This window comes from Pinus tabuliformis, chromosome 8 (assembly GCF_031772625.1).
Source record: "Pinus tabuliformis cultivar Carrire ecotype Pingquan chromosome 8, CPIR1, whole genome shotgun sequence".
NCBI lineage: Eukaryota > Viridiplantae > Streptophyta > Pinopsida > Pinales > Pinaceae > Pinus > Pinus tabuliformis.
Genome location: NC_142294.1, coordinates 2,011,308,965 through 2,011,331,214, shown reverse-complemented (window position 1 = coordinate 2,011,331,214; position 22,250 = coordinate 2,011,308,965).

Sequence of the window (22,250 nt, the reverse complement as noted above, 5' to 3'; positions counted from 1 at the left end):
AAAAATAGTAAACTGTTATACAATTTAGGAAACTAAAAAGAATGAAAGAGATAGTTGTTGGGGTCCAAATGGGATAGGTAGGTGGCCACCAACATCCACCTGGATCAAAATGAATCCTAACCTACTCAGGAGGTAACCACCATGTGGTGGCTAATGGAAGTATCTCTTAAGATGTTGGCCACTAACAGGGAGTTTTCCAGTTTCTCCCTGTAAAGTTTTTAATCTGTGCGTTCCCTGACCGATTTTTTCTTCAACTTGGAACAGGCCCAACCATAAGTGTTGTAATTTCATGTGTTTACCCTTTAGCTCACTCATCTTGTCCCATTTCAAGAGTAGCTCTTGTACTTGGTAGTATTTATCTCCTGCCAGAGTCTCTTTACAATCATTTGGTCATTCAAAATTTATTTCTGGCTTTATCTCTCAATTCCTCAACCTTACCAGTTGGTTGGTTGATCCTTTTTTGAGGTAAGGCTGAAGGGGTCCCTCTCGAAGCTTGGGAGAGTTGTAAAGAGGGAAGGGTAATGTTATGAGGCAAGATCACATCTTGTCCATAGATGAGGAAGTATGGGGAGTTTCCTAATGCTACATTTTGGGTGACCCTATCGACCCAAAGGGCGTTTGTTAGAGCGTTGTGCCAATTCTTCTAGTTGTTGGTGATAAATTTACAGATTATATGGATGAGGTTTTTGTTTGAGGACTCTGAAACTCCATTTCGATGGGGTTTGTTATCACTCAGATTTTCCTTAGAAGTTATGGGAAGAAGGAAAGGGGTCTAAGGTAACCACAAACCAATATTTTAAGTACAGAATCTAGCCAATCTTTACTCAGAGAGGGCTCTCTCTTTATAATTTAGCATTGTTTTGGTGTGATATTAGGCTAGTTATTAATGTTCAAGGTTGTTTTGTTTGAGAGTGGTGGAATTCTAAAACAAATGGGCAAACTAGGCTTCAGGCCATTGGGCTATGGAGTCAATCAGGGATAATTCAATAGATCGACTCAAATTACTGAGGTATGAGTTCAACAAGTAGGATAACAGAGTAAAAACAAATTCAGGCTTGAATGGATGTTATTTCCATTCAAAACAACAGGGCAATTAAGAATCCTCAAGTTAGGATTAGAAAGAAGAGGGGAAGATAGGTCAACCAGCATAAGGCAATTAAGAATCCTATACCAGGGACTTATTAAAGAAACTACAGGGATAACGGAGCAATTAAGAATTCCTTTACCAAAATAGTTTAGAAGAAAACATGTAAATGGCATACTGTTGATAACAAAGAGAAATGAAGCTAACTCTGATATACTTTGACTATATTACCATTTAGTTTTAAGATGCATGAAACATTGAAACATGTAGAAAACACATAAATCACAAGGATAGAATACTTATTTGCAATTAGACTGCACATGAGTCTGATGAAATGTCCTCAACTTTTATTCATTTTCTAGCAAAAATCCAGACTTGAGTACAAATCTTTCTCTGCTTGATAGTATAGAGTTATAGAAACGTTATAAAATCCACCCTCAACACTTCAGATGGAGAAGTATTTATACAAAAATTATACCAAAATATCTCATAACTAAATGAGATTTATTCTAGGAAATATGAATATCTTTACAACAACATAGAGACAGATGGTAAACAGATTGTTGTTGTCCATTGATTTATTGAAGGAGCTGGAGGTTCAAACTCAATTTTGGCTCTCGTTGTTGCTATGGTAATTGTGTGCTAGATCTTCATTGACTTTTCCCTACTAATACTCTCTCACCTGTTTTTGATACACCTTACCTGCGCACCAACTTTCATCCTTTTTACCAAACTTTATTGTGGTAAATATTTCTATTTACATTGTTGCTACGATAGTAATTTAAAGGATGTCTGTCATGTTAGTCCACCATTCTTCCTTTGGTATATTCGTCCTTGTCAATTTCCTATAAATTTCATTAGCCTCAGTATATTTCACAAAATTAGGCTGGACTGTGAATAAGTGATTTACTTCATGTTCAATGAAGAAGAGGCTCTCTAAACGATCGTAAAGAACTTTTCCTGTGGGTAGTGCCTTTGTTGAGGATGAACTAGCTTGACTTTCAACTTGCTGATGTAGTTTGTTAATGTAGTCTATTTGAACCATTAGCCTACCATTGATGACTAAAGGGCTTGGGAGTCCTTTACTCCTTAAGATGTCAAACTTTCTCATGAACTCATCTATGTCTTCATGCATACTTTGACATCTTCGCGCCAGACCTTGCATTAAGTTCCTTTTTGTTAGAACTTTCTTTAGTTCGAGGATAGTAGCAGTCCTATCCTCAACGTCCATTTGCTCCAACTGTTTACTGTTTTTACTGTTTAGAAAATTTATTAACTCGACTACCTCTTTAGGCTTTCTACCTAGTTCTTCTCTGGTCTTCTGAATTGCCTCAAGAGTAGGCTTAACCAAATCAATTTGTTCAAAAATAATTTGAATGGATGACCAAATATCATTGATGGAATCAATGATATTCGTCCACAATATTTTCCTAATCTCTGCTAAAAGCCTGTCAAATTTCAGGTCCTTCTCTAATGCCTTGATTTGTTCATCCATGCCTTTGTTTTTTCTTTTCTCCTCTGCATATTTGATCTTTGAAAGATCATGTTTTTTCTCCAAGGTAGTAAATTTCTGTTTTACCTTCTGTAGCTCTGTTACTTAGAGCTTCATTTCTTCCATTGACTTAATTGTTGGCATTATGTTTCTGGTATGGCTATATGTTACAAATGTTGTACTTGATGGCAACTCCCGTGGCAAGGCCCTCATTTTGTTGAAAATATAGAAGTACGTAGGAAATCAGATCATAAGGTGCGTACCCGCAGGTACACCATGCAGGGATCGCGTCCAGATACGCAGGCCAGCCGTTCAGGAGGTGCGTCCCCCCAGTGCACACATTTCAAGGCAGAGAAAAGCACACCTGGGGTTTCTTATGTTTTACTCTTGGTATTTAGCCGACGGTTTTGGGTTATTATGGTGTCGGCTTGTGGTATTGTTCCATGATTTTAGGAGGAGCTTGCCTATATAAAGCAAAGGAGATCATTTGGCTTGAGCATGTTTTTGGGTTGAATATCTTATGAGGGCTAGATCTGGTCTAGATCTAAACAAGGCAAATCTACTGATGGACCGAGATCTCTTCGGCGCATGTTCAGATCTGTAGATATGACTGTCTGGGTTATTTCTAAAGTCTTGAAATCATCTATGCCCGAAGGTACGCAGGTACAGTGAAAGAAAAGTGTGTACGCACGCAAGAGCGAAGCGTTTCAGGTGCGCCGGTACGCAGGCACAGAAGGGGTGCAGGTGCGGGGTACGCAGGCACAGAAGGGCTCTAGGTGCGTACATACGCAGGCAGTTCAATAGACTCAGAGCGAGGTACGCAGGCTAGCAGTTGAGCAGGGTGCGTCCAGGACGCAGGCTAGCAGTTGAGCAGGGTGCTTACGTAAGCAGGCAAGCAGTTAAGCAGGGTGCTTACTTCTCTTTAAAATCTTTGTTTATCATTGTTGTGTTCTGGGTTTGGTCCTATTATTGTTGATCTGGTTACTACAGGTGATTGGGTGATTCTCTTACACTTGGTGATCAATTGATGCTTATGGATCCAGTTTGAAAATTTATGAAAAGTGGTCCTTGTATGAAAAGAAGTAGGGGGTTGTAGCTCCCTTCCAGGAGAGACTGGAAAACGAGAGAGAGTTGTAGCTCTCTGCAGGTTGCAGCCTGTGTACTGGTAAAGGACTGCACCAGTACAAAACCATTGTAAAAGGAGTTTATAATTTGAAAGAAGATAGAAACATATTGCAGCAGGTGGTTTTCACCCACATTGGGTTTCCACCTTACATCTTGTGTTCTTTGGTGTGACTATCTGTTTTCTTTTGTTCATGCTCATTATTTTATGGTACTGACATGCAAAAATAATTCAAAGAACAAATAAAGAAGATTTATTAAAAGAATTATATAATACTGATTCACCCCCCCTCTCAGTATTATTTCCAACAATTGGTATCAGTGCAGGTCCTTCAGAGAAGCTTGATCGCTTGAAGGTAGATCGTTCATCATGAGCAACTACGTGAGAGAAGCATCAATCAGGCCACCGGTTTTTGATGGGACAAACTTCAATTATTGGAAGGTAAGAGTTACTGCCTATCTTCAATCTCTTGGTACATAAGTTTGGGACATCGTAGAGACAGGCTACGCTTTTCCTTCAGCTACTCCTACAGATGCAGCTGAGAAAAAAAACTATGAAACAAATGCGAAAGCAGTCAGTACTCTATTAGGATGTATATCTCAATCAGAATTCATGAAGGTAATGCACTATAAATCCGCAAAAGAGATATGGGACAAAATTGTCACAAGCTATGAAGGAGATGAACAGGTAAAGCGTGCTAAACTTCAAACTCTCAGAATTCAGTATGAGACTCTCAAAATGTATAATGATGAAAGTGTGGCTAACTATTTTCTTCGGGTAGATGAGGTTGTTAATTGTATGAAAAATTTGGGTGAAGAAATAAAAGAGGCTATTGTGGTTGAAAAGGTTCTAAGATCATTGTCCCCCAAGTTTGAATCTAAAGTATCTGCAATAGAAGAAAAGGAAAATCTACGAATTCTTACTATGTCTCAGCTACATGGAATTCTAACTACTTATGAAATGAGAAAGGGAGGTCCATCAGACAGAAGAGAAGCTTCTTTCAAGGCATCAGGCAATGGAGATTATTATGAAGCAAGCCACGTCCCAGAAGAAGAGGAAGAAGAATCAAATTTTGTCAGAAATCTTCAAAGGGGTTCTGGAAGGTTCAGAGGTAAGTTACCTTTTAAATGATTTGCTTGTGGAAGAGTAGGTCATTATGCTGCAAAATGTCCTTATAAGGATAAAGGAAAGGAACCTGCTAGATGGAACAAGAAACAGAACGCAAATAAGAAAAGCTACTACACTCATGACGATAGTGATGGTCTATCAAACAGTGATGAAGATGAACAAGGTAATGAATATAAGTTGTTAATGGCATTTGAAGATGATGATTATATGGATGCTGTAGATGTGGATAACCTTTATGATGAAATTACTAGACTCAAGAGATGTATAGAAGAAAAGAACATGATCATTGATACTCTACAATTTCAAATTGAGGAAAAGGAAAAACATCTTGAAAAATTAGAAGGTGAAATTGTTGGTCTTAGAAAAGAGATTGAGAAAACAAAAGCTATTAATCACAAGTTTGTCAAAGGATCTGAAACTTTGGATGAGATTATCAATGTGCTATAATGGAGAAACTTCTCAAGCATAAGACAGGTCTGGGCTATAATGGAGAAACTTCTCAAGCATCCACCTCAAAAAGTTATCTTGATGCAGCAAGAAGAAATGAGCAAAAGAACAATGAAGATCAACAGGTAAAGCAGGAATGAATTACAAATAGAAACTATCAAGGGCAATCCATCTTAAGGGTGAACAAAAGCTACAACTAGTCACAGGTAAAATCTTCTCAATTTGGTTCAAGAATAGATGAAAATAGAAACTACAATCAGTTGGCTGGTAGATTCAATAACCACAGAAGTTTCTTCAATGGACAATGTTTTTCTTGCGATAACTTTGGTCACAAAGCAGCTCAATGTGTTGCATATGAAACGATCATGACTAGAGAAGATCAAAAGCAAAGAAGTATGACAGGGATTACAAATAGGACCTATAACAACTTTTTGGTTCTTGAAAATGAAGTTGAATGTTCTATTTGCAATAACTTTGGTCATGAAGACTCTGAATGCAGGAGCAGGTTTCAGCAGAAAAAGGAGCAAGCCTCAAGCACCAAAACATGGAGAATAAAGGAACCTCAAACAGAAAGATGTGGGATAGCATTTTATGCAGAGGGACAGGAAAATCTATCGTACATTGACAGTGGATGTTCGAAGCATATGACAGGTGATAAAGAAAAACTCAAGTCTTATTCTGCTCTAGAAAAGGGAAAGAAAGTCTCTTTTGGAAATGATACTCCTGCAACTATAAAAGGAAAGGGCATTGCTCAGTTAAAAGAAAAGGTCAAGGCTAGAAATGTTTTGTATGTTGATGGATTGAAGCATAATCTTCTAAGTGTCAACCAGATGTGTGATCAAAGAACCGAGGTTATATTCAGATCAAATGGATGTCTTGTTCGTGATCTTGATACAGGTAAAACAGTGATCAAAGGCAAAAGAACTCCAAATAATCTGTACATATTTGAAGAAGAACAACAACAATGCTATCTGAGCAAGGATGATGAGCACTGGTTATGGCATCGGAGGTTGGGGCATCTAATGATCCGGATCTTGGGAGGAGGCCCCGAAGATCTAAAAGATTGAAATGGATCTTGGGGGGAGAGAACCCCGAGATCTAAAAACTTGAAATGCTAGAAGAAAAAGAGGAGAATGCCCAATAAACAAAACCACAAAGAAATTTTTTTATTAAAACCGATAATAACTGTAAAGGCTACATTGTGGCGGACAATCTGTCCTTTTACAAAATGTGACTTGTTACTTATAGTATTTTTCAGTTACAATACCACGGGTCAATTCCATGGGTGAATGAATACCATGGGTGGATTTTACAATACCACGGGCAGATGCCATTTACAATACCATGGGTAAATTCCATGGGTGAATGAATATCATGGGTGGATTTTACAATACCACGGGCGGATGTCATTTACAATACCATGGGTAAATTCCATGGGTCGATGAATAATATGGGTGGATGAGTACCATGGGTTGATGCCATTTTCCATTCGGATCATTCCTCCCTCCTTAAGAAGCAATGGTCCCCATTGCGTAAAGTTCCCTCCTACAAAGCCTTTGTTGAATATGAAGATCCACTGAAGGTAAGGGTTTTACGTGGTTAACCCAAAACCCTGATAAATGAAGATCTGAGGATAGAGATACCCTGTAATGCTTGTGACCAACTGTGATTCTGATAGTGTGTGGCCTAGCAAATGGACTTCGATGAACTGTGGGTTTGTGGATGACCCATAACCATGAAGAGCGAAGATCCGAGGATAGAGATACCCTGTAATGCTTATGACCAACTGTGATACTAATAGTGTACAGCCTAGCAAATGGACTTCGATGAAGTGTGGGTTTGTGGATGACCCACAACTGTGATGTTGGTTGCTGATGAAGTAGCAGGTGCCTACATAGCCTGGGGTGGGAGGGCACATCTCCAAATAACCCAAGCCGATTGCTGCTATGTTGAAACTGATGAATGTGAAGCAGGTGCCTACTAAAGTGGGGTGGGAGGGCACGTCTCCAATGGAAACCCACTCCGAATGCTGCTCCAGAATTAAAATGGACATAACTCGGCCAATATAACTCAGAATATTTATTATAACCTGTTTTTGGAAGCAGAAGGACCATTTTGCATCTTCCCATGTGATGGAAATCCTTATCTGGGCACTCTGAGATCTCAGATTTGTGCTGCAACAGTTCCGCCGTCACAAAAATTCTGATAAAATAGCTGATTTTAAATCAGCGATATCTCCCACATCCGGACTCCGATTTAACCCTTTTTTTTTTTGAAATTGGGTGATTTTTCGAGAGGAATCCAGATCTGGTATTTGATTTTGTAAATTTTGTACCAAATTTTTCAGATCTGATCTGCAAAGTCGCCGCCCAAAAAAAATCCTGCAAAAAAATGAGAAAAGAAAAATTCTTCCTGCTTGACCCAAGAAAGTGCTCTGTGGAGGTTGTAGCACATGCCTGAAGTTTGTTGAATATTGCTGCAAAATCTAAAACTGATACATGCATCAAACCCTCATTCCCATGGAATCATAACCTGTTCTGATACCACTGATCCGGATCTTGGGAGGAGGCCCCCAAGATCTAAAAGATTGAAATGGATCTTGGGGGAAGAGAACCCCGAGATCTAAAAACTTGAAATGCTAGAAGAAAAAGAGGAGAATGCCCAATAAACAAAACCACAAAGAAATTTTTTTATTAAAACCGATAATAACTGTAAAGGCTACATTGTGGCGGACAATCTGTCCTTTTACAAAATGTGACTTGTTACTTATAGTATTTTTCAGTTACAATACCACGGGTCAATTCCATGGGTGAATGAATACCATGGGTGGATTTTACAATACCACGGGCAGATGCCATTTACAATACCATGGGTAAATTCCATGGCTGAATGAATATCATGGGTGGATTTTACAATACCACGGGCGGATGTCATTTACAATACCATGGGTAAATTCCATGGGTCGATGAATAATATGGGTGGATGAGTACCATGGGTTGATGCCATTTTCCATTCGGATCATCTAAGCTTTTCACAAATAAGGAAAGCATGCAAATATCAGGCAGTTCGTGATCTTCCAGATATCAAAATTCCTGACAACACCATATGCAAATCATGTCAGTTTGGAAAACAAACCAGAACTAACTTTCCAGAGAAGGAAGGATCAGCTAGCATGCCTCTTGAGCTAGTTCATACAGATACATGCGGTCCATTCAGGAAAAGAACACCTAGAGGAGAAGAATACTTGATATTATTCATTGACGATTTCTCCAGGTTTTTCTGGCTAGGACTTATGAAGCACAAAGATGAAGCATTTGAAAAATTCAAATCCTTCAAAGCCTTGGTTGAAAATGAATCAGGTCACAAAATTAAGTGCCTCAGATCCGACAAAGGTGGGGAGTTTACCTCAAATGAATTTTTCGATTTCTGTAAAGAACATGGGATAAGAAGAGAATTCTCTACAGCTAGAACTCCTCAGCAAAATGGAGTTGTGGAAAGAATGAACAGAACAGTCCAACAAATGGATTGTGCTATGCTTGATGAATCAGGAACTCCTGCAACTTTCTGGGGTGAAGCTGCACATGCTGCGGTTGTTATTCTCAATAAAACAAATGTCCAGGTGAACAGCACTCAAACTCCTCATGAGCTCTGGAGTGGTAAGACTCCTTCGTTAAAGCACTTCAAAATCTTTGGGAGCAAATGCTATATCAAGAATACTGATGAGTAGCTTGGCAAACTTGAACCTAGAGCAGATGAAGGCATTCTTCTTAGTTACTCTCCACATAGCAAAGCATACAATTGCTACAATAAAAGACTTGGCAGAATTGTTGACAGCATTGATGTAGTGGTTGATGAAAAGGGATACATTCCTAGGCAAGTACATCATGAAGACATCGAAGAAGATGAAGGCTACCCTCAAAGACATAATGATGAAGAAGAAGAATCTCAAGAAGATCCTCAAGAAGAACCAGAGGAGCAGACAAGAATAGAAGAAAAGACTCCATCTGGATATGTTCAGAAGAATCATCCAGAATCTCAGATTATGGGGCAGAAAGAAGCAGGTGTACAAACAAGAAGAACAGTTGCAGAAGCTTCAAGCTATTTGGTGTTACTCTCCTCTACTGAACCACAAAGTGTGAAAGAGGCATGCAAAGATGAATGTTGGGTGAAAGCAATGGATGAAGAACTTGAGCAAATCGAAAAGAACAACACTTGGGAGCTGGTTCCTAGACCAAAGGATAAGAATGTTATCGGAACAAAATGGGTCTTCAAAAACAAATTGAATGAAAATGGAGAAGTAATTAGAAACAAGGCCAGACTTGTTTGTAAAGGGTATGCGCAGCAAGAAGGAATAGACTTTGAAGAAACCTTTGCTCCTGTTGCAATACTTGAGGCCATCCGAATGTTCCTTGCTCTCTCAAGTTTTCAAAACTTCAAAGTATTTCAAATGGACGTGAAATCATCCTTTCTGAATGGAGAGTTGGAAGAAGAAGTGTACATTGAACAGCCAGATGGGTTCATTCTTGGAAATGATCCAAATCTTGTATGCAGATTAAAAAAGGCTCTCTATGGTCTCAAACAAGCTCCAAGGGCTTGGTACTACCATTTGGACAAATATCTTCATCAACAAAGTTTTTCAAAAGGATCAGCAGATAGCAATCTTTATATAAAAGTTGAAAATGACAAATTGCTAATACTTGTTGTGTATGTAGATGACATTATTTTTGGGAGCAATGAAGAAGCGATGAGTCAAAGCTTTGCCTCGGTCATGCAGAAAGAATTTGAAATGTCTTTGCTAGGAGAACTGACATATTTCCTTGGTTTGCAAATCCAACAAAAAGAAGGAGGAATCTTTTTATCTCAAACCAAGTATCTCAAACAGATTTTGAAGAACTATGGTATGGAAGATGCAAAACCAGTATGTACACCCATGGTCACAGGATGTAGCCTCAGTGCAAATGATGAATCTGCAGCAGTACATCAACCAACCTACAGATCTATGATTGGAAGTCTACTTTATTTGACAGGTACCCGACCGGACATCATGCATGCAGTTGGAATAGTTGGAAGATTTCAGGCAAATCCGAAGGAGACTCATCTTCAGGCAGTGAAGAGAATTTTCAAATATCTTCAAGGGACTCAAAATTATGGCTTATGGTATCCTAGAGATACAGATCTTACACTTCATGCTTATACAGATGCAGATTGGGCCGGAAGCATGGATGACAGGAAAAGCACAAGTGGTGGTGCGTTCTTTATGGGTTCCAGATTGGTATCTTGGTTCAGCAAGAAACAGAGTTTGATTGCCTTGTCTACAGCTGAAGCGGAATATGTTGTTGTTGCATCTTGTTGCACTCAACTCCTTTGGATGATGCAGAATTTGCAGGATTTTCAAATCACTTGTACACCACCTATCCCCATCTTATGTGATAACACAAGTGCAATCAACATCTCAAAGAATCCGGTTATGCATTCAAAAACCAAGCACATACCAATCAAGTACCATTTTCTCCGGGAACAAGTACTTGAACAGAAGGTCAAGTTGGAGTATGTTCCTTCTAAGGAACAAGTTGCTGATATTCTCACCAAACCATTGCCCAGGGACACTTTTGAATACCTCAGGCAAAAGCTAGGGGTTGTTGATGCATCATCTTATTGTTGAACCTTTCTGATTGATGGTATAGGTTCAGGGGGAGCATATAATGCATTGTTGGCATTATGGAGGATGGTCAGAAGGAGATCTTGGAAATAGCTGCAATATGTCTCTATCTCTTTCATGGTGGATTATGGTTCTTTGCTGCAGATCTGGTTCATTTTCAGGGGGAGCATGATCGTAGGGGGAGCATACCCCTTTGCCCTTGATGTCAAAGGGGGAGAATGAAGCTGAGGTTTGTGAGGTTGCCATCAAGTCCAAAGGGGGAGATTGTTGGCATTATGTTTCTGGTATAGCTATATGTTACAAATGTTGTACTTGATGGCAACTCCCGTGGAAAGGCCCTCATTTTGTTGAAAATATAGAAGTACGCAGGAAATCAGATCATAAGGTGCGTACCCGCAGGTACACCATGCAGGGACCGCATCTAGATACGCAGGCCAACCGTTCAGGAGGTGCGTCCCCCCAATGCACACATTTCAAGGCAGAGAAAAGCACACCTGGTGTTTCTTATGTTTTACTCTTGGTATTTAGCCGACGGTTTTGGGTTATTATGGTGTCGGCTCGTGGTATTGTTCCATGATTTTAGGAGGAGCTTGCCTATATAAAGCAAAGGAGATCATTTGGCTTGAGCATGTTTTTGGGTTGAATATCTTATGAGGGCTAGATCTGGTCTAGATCTAAACAAGGCGAATCTACTGATGGACCGAGATATCTTCGGCGCATGTTCAGATCTGTAGATCTGACTGTCTGGGTTATTTCTAAAGTCTTGAAATCATCTATGCCCAAAGGTACACAGGTACAATGAAAGAAAAGTGCGTACGTACGCAGGAGCGAAGCGTTTCAGGTGCGCCGGTACGCAGGCACAGAAGGGGTGCAGGTGCGGGGTACGCAGGCACAGAAGGGCTGCAGGTGCGTACATACGCAGGCAGTTCAATAGACTCAGAGCGAGGTACGCAGGCTAGCAGTTGAGCAGGGTGCGTCCGGGACGCAGGCTAGCAGTTGAGCAGGGTGAGTACAGTAAGCAGGCCAGCAGTTGAGCAGGGTGCTTATGTAAGCAGGCAAGCAGTTGAGCAGGGTGCTTACTTCTCTTTAAAATCTTTATTTATCATTATTGTGTTCTGGGTTTGGTCCTATTATTGTTGATCTGGTTACTACAGTTGATTGGGTGATTCTCTTACACTTGGTGATCAATTGATGCTTATAGATCCAGTTTGAAAATTTATGAAAAGTGGTCCTTGTATGAAAAGAAGTAGGGGGTTGTAGCTCCCTTCCAGGAGAGACTAGAAAACGAGAGAGAGTTGTAGCTCTCTGCAGGTTGCAGCCTGCGTACTGGTAAACGACTGCACCAGTACAAAACCATTGTAAAAGGAGTTTCTAATTTGAAATAAGATAGAAACATATTGCAGCAGGTGGTTTTCACCCACATTGGGTTTCCACCTTACATCTTGTGTTCTTTGGTGTGACTATCTGTTTTCTTTTGTTCATGCTCATTATTTTATGGTACTGACATGCAAAAATAATTCAAAGAACAAATAAAGAAGATTTATTAAAATAATTATATAATACTGATTCACCCCCCCTATTAGTATTATTTCCAACATTAATTAAGTCCTCTATGCTCTGTGTTGATGTACCTGCCTGTGTTGTACCTATTGCTTCCATTGGTGTGGCTGTTGCCAAAGGAATGTTTGGTGCTAAAACAATTACCATATTAGAATGGAATACTATTGAAACTATAGGCACTACAGTCTGGGGCTGGGTGGTCGACTCACTTTTCCTTGACTGCATTTCTTTCTCCAATTCCTACTCTGTTTCCTTTAATTTCTCGTTTAATTTCATCATTCTTTTTCTCAATAACCTCACTAGTTTGAGGGTGTATGAGGGGTGGAAATTTCAATTGTTTTCTAAGTGCAGCTATATCTTCATTTTTATTTTTGATTAAGCTTTTTGCTACCGTAACATCCTTCGTGTCATGACCCAACTCAACTACTAACTCTTCCAATGATTTTATTCTATTATCCTTTGCTTGTGAGGAGGCTTTCTCGAGCTGCAATTGGGCTATAGTGTTGCTCACTGAATTTTGCAATCTATGAGCCATCATTGTTTTGGTGGTCAATGTTGAATAGACCATCTCACCCATTTGTTTGTGTAGTTCAATCTAGTCGATAGGGTGGATGTCTTTAGCCAAAACCTCGAAATCAATTTTGAGATAATCTGCCAAGGATTTTGGCTACTGCACCGTGGACTTCATGAAATGCATCTGCATTTTACCCTCTTTGATGTCAAAGGTTGACATTAGTCTGATCTGGTTTGTGGTGGGCATTTCTAAATATTCAGCATAGGATTTGGCCTTTAGCTACTCATTCTTTGTCTTGATCTCCTTAAGCTTCGCCTTTATATCTATAATCTTCTCGGAAGAAGACTTGAAGGATGAAACCTCTGTGTTGGGTTGTCTTTCTAGCACTTGCCTCTGTGAACTTGAAGGTGTCCACCTTTTGGGAATGTTTGCAAACTATCTATCCCCTCCTTCCTCATTCTCTCCATAGTCTCTCCAATGAATTCCTCCTTTGACTATGGATTCAACCTTTGCCTCTTAGCAAAGGGTTGATCTGTGGGTATGCTAGAAGGGGTAGCTACTTCCCTTTCTCTTTTCATCTTTCTTTCCTCATTTAGAGGAGTCTGTAGCACTGGATGATCACCCATGTTCGTTTGAGCTGGTAGCGGCTATGGTGGGGTCAATTCTTCCAAGATATCAGGTTGCTCTGATTCCTCTGGCTATTCTGTTGTTTTTTGTTGTTCTGATGTAGGGGCACTTATTTCTTGAGTTTGCCTCTATGAAGACTCTTTTGTGGGAGCACTATTTTCTGGTGTTGGGCTTTGGGAAGACTCTGTAGGTACCTATACAAAGGATTCCAGGTCAAGTCCCTTCTCCAAATCTTTCATCACATTTTCAACTTCCACCTCATCACTATCTTGTTCTATCAATGTCTCTTCCCTCCATTGATTTAAATTAGCATATTGTTCTATCTTAGGAATTCTGTGATGGAGGTAGGGTAATAACTTGTGTTTCATCATTATATCATAGATGAAACTGTGAGGATCATATGGCCAGATAAAACACTTTTTCAAATGCATCCTCTCTAGGATCTCTTCTACTTCTTGCCCTACTTTTCTATTGTTTCACACAAATGGGCCTAACTGGTCTTTGATTCTCAGTTGGGCTTTCTCTTTTGCTTTCATGAAGTGGATCTGATTAGAGTTGATTATTTTTCTGTAGTACTCCAGGGAAACTAATCTCATGGGGACACACTTGGGCAATTTGAGTGGAGGTAGTTCACACCCATAGACTTTGATCTCAATATGATTCTGGTACAAGTACCAATCACCTATCCTACACTACTTTGACAACTGAAGGATTCTTTTGATAACATCACTAATTCTAGGAGGGGAACATCCTATCAGCATGGTAGTTATAGGATGGACAAATTGATCAACGAAATCTATGTATGAAAAGGGGGAATAGGGCGAATAGTGAAAAATAAAGGTCCATAAAATCACTGACCTTGGGCTCCCTTTAATATCAAGTTTATGCACATAGAAGGGGAATTTGTCAATTTGGTAGTAAAGGAAGAGGTGATTCAAAATTGTGGAATATTTGAACACTCTTTCATTCTCTAGCCTCATGAATTGGTCATGCATCTTTTCAGCTATTAATGTAGCATAGTCATATTTGGCAGCAAGAGGCTTACCAGGGGTGAAGATAGTGATGTAGGCAAAGGTCAGTTCATCTACATACTCATCAGTTGTAAAACCTAGAATGCAAGAAATCATGGAGATAATGTCCCTAGCCAGGCCAATAAAAGAACTTTTCATGTAAGGATGGGGGTCCTTTATTATGTATCTCTCTTCCATGAAGGTCTAAGAGACTCGAGTGATCTTTGAACTGGGTAGTTTTGAGGATTTCTCAAGTAAATCAGAAATGGATAGGGGTACAAGGTCTTGGCCAGGCTACAGTTGCAACATGTTATTGATAGATTCTGCTGTAATGGTGGAAAGGATTTGCTTGTTAGCGGACATCATAGCTCTCAGATTGGGATTATAGTTTGCATGGCATTGATGGACAATATATTGGAAGATATGGACAGTGGGAAATTTGTATTTAGGGAGGTTTGATTCCCAAAGACCAATTTTATCTTCTTTATTTAGAGAATTGTCCTTGTATTTGCAATGTACCTTTAGGGGGGAGTCTCCAAATGTAAGGTATTTAATTTGGAAGTCTTTATCAACCAAGGGAAGCTGGTCTAAGTCTTTATGGGGAGCATTAACTGGAGCGATGTTTAGGGAAACTGGGGTTTCCATCCTTGGTTCTTGTGTTTTTAGGGAAGAAAATGGGGATTTTCAATAAATTGTTGAAATAGAGGTGTCGGGGAGTATTGGGACTAAGCTTAGCAACTCAATTATACTGAAAACTTTGGCTTTTAAAGCAATTTCAGAGGAATTTCAGTATATAACAAGGTTTCTAGGAGAAAATCTTGTAAAAACTTATTCCTGGGTAACTGGCTATGATGTTCACGATCACAGGATGCACACAGTGGACTGGGGTGGTGTTGAAAGGCAACATCCAAGGTAGTTGATAGTTGGGGAATGAACTAGTTGATTTTGGGCGTACTACGTGCATGCATGGAATTGTTCTAGATAAAGGACGAAGAATATATTACATTTTTCTTTTATGAAAAGTCAATATTTTGGTGGGTTAGTAAAAGGACAGATGGCGTCAACTTGATGATGTGACGTTTTGTCATTTATGGGAGGCAGTAAGCAGGTTCCATAACACAACTTATGGGAGGTAGGTGGTATTGATGGAGGGTCGTGTGATTCCATTCATTAATGGACATGTAGCATCGATGACTTGTGGGAAATCGCTCATAACACGTGCTTAACGTCCAACCAAAGGGCTCGCACGATATGAGTGGTAGCCATCAGATATAAGAGATTTGATCAGACGGTGGTCAGGGATTGGGAAGTGACTGAGGGTTAATGGAGGGGGCCTGATATTAATTAAAAGGATTTAATTACATCGGGGGTGACGTGATTGGTCAAAAGTTATTAATTAATCCAGATGATTTAATTAATCATTTATTGTCATGGCGAGGGGTAGTGTTATAGATGTTTTTCGGCACTGCAACCCAAATCATAAAATGTCCATAAACCAAGGGCTCTTAAGTCCCTAAAAGTGTTTCCAACCTCTAAAATAACAAGGTCAACTGATTACATCTTCTCCCAGAAGTTCTCCATGAAACATTGCTCGGAACTAGTCAAAACTAGACCATCTCACCTCCTCCATGGTCAAAGTGCGCGACATCCCACCTAAATACTCATGGGAGGTGCGATGCATCTTGGAAAGCCCTTCTATGTAGTGCGATGGGCAAGAGTGGACAAATGACAGGGTCAATCTGCAAGGTGGAGGAGCAAGGAATCTTCTAGAAACTTCTCCTGTGACACTTGCCTCTCTGCATTCGCCTAGGGATGAGTAAGAGATCATCAATCTCCAAGTGGATTAAAGAACTATCAGAGAGAGGACACTAATCAAATCTCAAAAGCTGACCCACCCCCCTTGCAAACATCTATATATGGATCCCTAATCCGAAAGATCCAGAGGCTAGAATTTTGTATCTTGTAAGGAAGTGCTGCTAGTTTCTTGGTGCAATATCATAGTGTTGGGTGATCTAAGCTTTTCATGAGGTGAAGAAGGGCTTTCTTGCTGAGAGGATGATGCTGGGTCAGAACAATTGGTTGTAATCCTCTTTACTCTTTCTTGATTATCAATAAAGCTATTCAAGTTTTCCTCCACATTTTTGTATGATTGATGATATATGCATTTGTGTGGTTAATATATATCTGGTCCTATATTGTTTATGATAATAGATCTATGTTCATGGATATTGTTATGCTGCTTTGATTCTATAGGTACCCTTTGAAGTTGGTTGGAGTAGGAAGCAAGTGGCAAAGATCTACCAAAAGAGAGAGGAATCAAACAAGGAGCCAAGCGCAAGACAGAGGTTGCTCTCATTTATTCCCATCTTATCTATTTCTCATAAAGGAAAATGAAAGTAGTTTTAGTTTGTTTGTTTCTAGGGAAGCTAACAACCTTAATGGGACTAGTAGCTCTGCATAGACACTAGTTTTCCCGATAAAAAAGTGGTGACTCGATTGGGGAGCGCATAGATTGTTTCTTTATCTACCTTTGTTTACTTTATAAACTTACAGACGGAGCCTGAAGTCAACCCAACTAGCCTTCAAACTGAATTTGATATGCAAGTGCAATGTAGATCAACGTTGCTTCAGTCTATCTCCTGGTTTTGTTTATGAATTGAACAATTGATTTACAAGATCTCTAATTGTCCTTGGGGTGGCTCTAGTAACCTATTTAGATCTACCCCTGTGATTGATTTACTGATTACCACTTGCTTGGCCTAAATCCCTGAACTGAACTACAAACTGTGACCCGGAACCCAATTAAAGTCTCGTCTGTGGTCCAGCGCACTGTCTGTTCTGTGAACTCCAGATGCATCGCACTTCCCAAGTGTAGTAGGTGCGCTGCATCTCTGTTTCACTGTGTTATAGGTGCGCTGATCAGACAAGGCATTTCTCCTAAATTTTGGTTTCTGTGTTCACTCTTTTCATCTCTATTCAAGAGTTTTGCTACCTGTAGTGAGTACACCTCTGTTGAAACCCCCTTCCTTGCCATTATTCTGCCTCCATTGTGAGAATAATTGTAAATGTTTTTATGTATTTTAAGTCATTTTGAGTTCTCCTTTACAAATAAGTAACGTAATTAAATTGTTGTTTCTTGATTTGAAAGTGTCGCAGGTGTCATTTTCAGTCATAGAAGAGAATCCAATTGTTCTTGATAGTTGATTACACTGTTACTCTTGTATTTGATTTGAATTAGTAGTTTTTCAAGTGTTGAAAGCAAGTTTTCAATTCCAAATCGCAAAGTGTCGCCCTTGTCTTCATTTTGTCTTGAAAAGGAACTTGTTAGTATTATCACTTTGAAAATAATTCAGATTTACACTTACCTTTCTTTTTATCGTTCACACATTAAGAAGGCTGAAAACAAATACATGCATGTGCATTTGCATTTAGACTATTTGTTGGTTTGACTTAGGATAGTGCATATAGTGTATTCTCTCTGCTTTGTGATGAAAGAATGCCATCTCTCTTTCCTTAGTAGCTAGGATTTTTCATTGCAAAAAGAAGACTAAACGACTGTTTATCATCTTAGATTGCATTTTAGGAATTTTACATCTACATCACGTGGTGAACCTGAAAGGAAAATTTCTTAAGCAAGATCAACTGTAAAATAAATTTAATGACTCTAAAAACGCTTTGCAACCTAAAGCACAACATTTAGAAGTCTAGGCTAGAGACGTATTCCGGCGTCGTAAAACCTGGTAACTGTTGTTTTCATTGCTGGTTGGGTGATTCCTCCACTTTGAGACAATAAGTGCCAGTACAGACTTATGCTCCCACGTACCGTCGAGTATATATTGGGAGACCACAATAAGCTTTATCCTTTATCCATAGGAATCCATGTCTGCCGCCCTATCGATCGTAATGCACTGAACATAGCATTCGGGAAGATTGACTATCGCACCGTAAAAAGTATTTTGCAGTTTTGTGATTGGTTTGGTAATCCCTCTGTCTAGATTTCTAGAGCAATCCCTTTCGTTCCCTTTCAGACTCCTTAAAGGAAAAGGTCCATTTGAGCACTAGCCACTTCAGGGTCATTAAAAATCGAAGGCGACTAGAGTCATCTTTTGTTTTTTCTCGACTCTTAAAAATTGAAAAAACAAGTTCTGTCAAAGCGTCTAAAATTCATTTAATTCGGAAACATATTTCCCCTTGATTTTTAGTTGATTGAGTAATATGCAATCGTGGAAGAAAGTCAATTGAAACCTCGTAGTTCGTAGAGGCTTACGAGTCAACCGTCTTTGTCTCCAGAATTGAAATTGTTATGGACAAAGCGAACTCGTTTAACCGGTTCCAAATCCCCTGGTAAAGTTAGAACAAGTGTTCCGACACCTTCGGAGACTCTGGTTACCCCAAACATTTCTGGTATCCCTACCTTTACAGAAGAATTTCAGCAGCCACCAAAGGGCAGTAGAACTAATTCTACTGTGAAGGTAAACACTTGTATCACTGAACCAGCTCCATCTACAGCTGATTTAGAAAGTGTTATTCCCCAAACATCTATCGTTGCGGCTTCTATAACTTCTTTGGCACTAAAAATATTTTATGGACCTGACGGTCTACCTCTTCCACCTGGTCTGATTGCTATAGAAGAGATTGTGGAGGATCCTCCATCTAGTACTCCGTTGCAATTTGGAATTGGGATCACTCTATATCCTTCTTCATCAGAAATTATTCTACCGTCATCGGAAGCTCCTATAGAATCACTAGGAAATCTTTTGGATAGACTAGAAATGTTTGAACAACCATCGAAATCCAGGACTGTGTCATCCGACACAGCGACGACAGAACTTCTTGCTGTCACTCCAGCAATGTTTGTCGGGTTACCATCTGTCCCAACTACCACTCAATTGCTAGAAGGGGCCCACCCAGGGGCTATTTGGATAGTATGGTCCATTCCTGTTTGTTCATTTGGAATAGTATCCGGAAACTCTTATGTTGAGTCTTAGCAAATTGATCCTTCAGGGTGTCAATTTTGGCAGTCTGGTCCTCAAGGGCAAACAATTCCTTTAAGTACCAGATTACCGCCGTATGGGGGGCAGTATAGCTTTTCATTGTCTCCTCCGGGAGGACAACCATATGAGAGTTCACAACAAAATTCAGGTTATGCTGGAATTACATCTAGTGGTTGGGTGCCAATACGGCCTCAACAACCAAGAGTTGTATATTCGATGCAACAATGTTTACCTATGTCAAATATACCAACTACGTTGGCTATCGTGACAGTGTCGCAAGTACAAGTGTTTCCTATTGTATGCCAACCTCAGGTTTCTCAAGTTGTAATGCAACAACCTCTTGTCCCTGCGACTCAACCAAAGTCGCCAACTAGTGGAATGACATAGGCCCAAACTGGTATAATTACCCCTCATCTTGGTCAAACGATCAGTATTGGACAACAGCACATGGCCTCACAACCATGGCTGGTGCAATATTAACAACCGCAATTCCAACAAGTGTACCAAGGATCTAAGCAACAAATCTTTGCAAACAATGGGCAGCCATATATTCAAAACGGTCAAAATCAACCATTCTACAATGGTTATGCCCATCAACCTTACCAAACTTACCAACATCAAATGCATTATGTGGGTATGCAAAGACCAACTGCTCAGGCAATCCCATCTTATCCTGGGTACGCTTCGCCAAACCTGAATCAACAGTTACCCTTCGTGGTGACATTAGAGTTGCCAAATCCAAATCGGCTAACGAACGATCCAATTGCTTATGCCCCTTGGTGGCCATCGATTCTGCATAAACTTCCATCAGATATTCCTAAATCTAATGGAAATCCGGGTGAAGACCCGTCGAATCATGTGATGACATTTCATCTGTGGTGTTCATCAAACACCCTAAATGATGATTCGATTAGGCTTCGCCTTTTTTAGAGGACATTAACTAGTCTAGTAGCAAAATGGTATATCGAGTTACCCAGAGCTTCATTTGACAACTTCAGTGCCCTATCCACAACCTTTCTAACCCATTTTCAGTTACTGATAGTGTACGAAAAGGGAACAAAACTTCTTACCAATTTCAAGTAGACAACGGCTACTCACATATCTGATCATATTCATGAGCGGCGACGACATCGTAGAATGGTAAAAACATATGTTCCTCATCAGCTTTTAGCTTAATGGTTTATTAAGTCATTATTACCTTCCATTACAGAAGATGTGGCAAGAGGAGGAGTTGTCACTGAAGAGCAAGTTATTGCTCGTGCACAATATTTAGACTTGATTTATACCCAGTCTGGCGCGCTCTACAATAAAATCCCTGAGGCTCCCAAACTGGAATTTTTCATCCCTCCTCCTCCTAAATCGAACAATGACTCTCATGCCGGCGATGGTGTGATTGGTACGACAAACACGAAATCGACAAAGGCTACATATAAAAATGCCCGTAATATTTCTAGTCAAAATGCAAAAGAAGAACTTCTTGTCTCAGAAGTAAATGCCATCTCGACTGATAAAGGTAAAGAAACCAAGAAACTAGGAGGCAAGAAGAAACACAAAGGGAAGAAGAAGAAACAAGAAGAATCATCACCTGAAAATTCTTCTGCCAACCCTCCTAGAGATCGGAAATCAAAAAATCCATGCTTAATATGTTATGAGGATCATTGGGCAAGAGATTGTCCACATAAAGCTGAGCTTAAAAGATTCTTCAAGAATTCAAAAACCTCGGCGGTATTGACTGATCCATTTCCAAATCTAGGAACAAATCTGGTTGCTAGTGAAAATGCTTCCCCGTCCCAAGTGCTAATGTTGTCGGTTTCGAAACAACAAAATGATGCTTTGATATCAACAAGGAATAAATATTACGGGAATCCAAAGCTGTCGAACAACAAGGATAAGGATCAACCCAGTAATTCGACAACAACTTCAACAAAAGTTGTGCCGCCCATCGTTCCAAAGCTAATAATAAAACTGCCAAAGGGAGTAGTACACTAGTCGGCATCTAATCCTCGTGCCAGAGCAGCACAGCATTATAATATAGTGGAAGATCGGGCCCAATTGCCATCCACTATCTCGACACTTGAAGTACTACAAAATTGCCCATCCCAAAAGCAGGCTTTATTATCAGCTATAGGTGGGATAGACCCAAAGGATTCTAATATTGTATCCTTTAATCACAAAGGATATGATCCTCAGTTACCAGCTCAACTAGCTTTCCTCATTCAAGTGAAAGCCCTCAACAAAACTGTTCATCGAACAATTATTGATGAGGGGGTATCTACATGTATTATGTCGATGAGTTGTTAGAAAACTTTAGGATCTCCAACCTTCTCATGATCTTCGATGACATTAAAAGAATTTGATGGAAGAACATATACCCCATATGGTATACTAAGTAACTTGCAAGTTGAATTAGTGGGGAAAACAATAGAAATAGATGTCGAAGTAATCGATGGAAACCTCGATTACAACATCTTACTGGGAAGACCATGGATATATGCTATGGCTGCAGTTGTGTCGACCTACTTTAGGAAGATTGCATTTCCTTTTCAAGGAGGAATCACAATCGTCGACCAACAAACATTTCTCCCCAATAGTTCCCAAGTTATGGGAAGCAT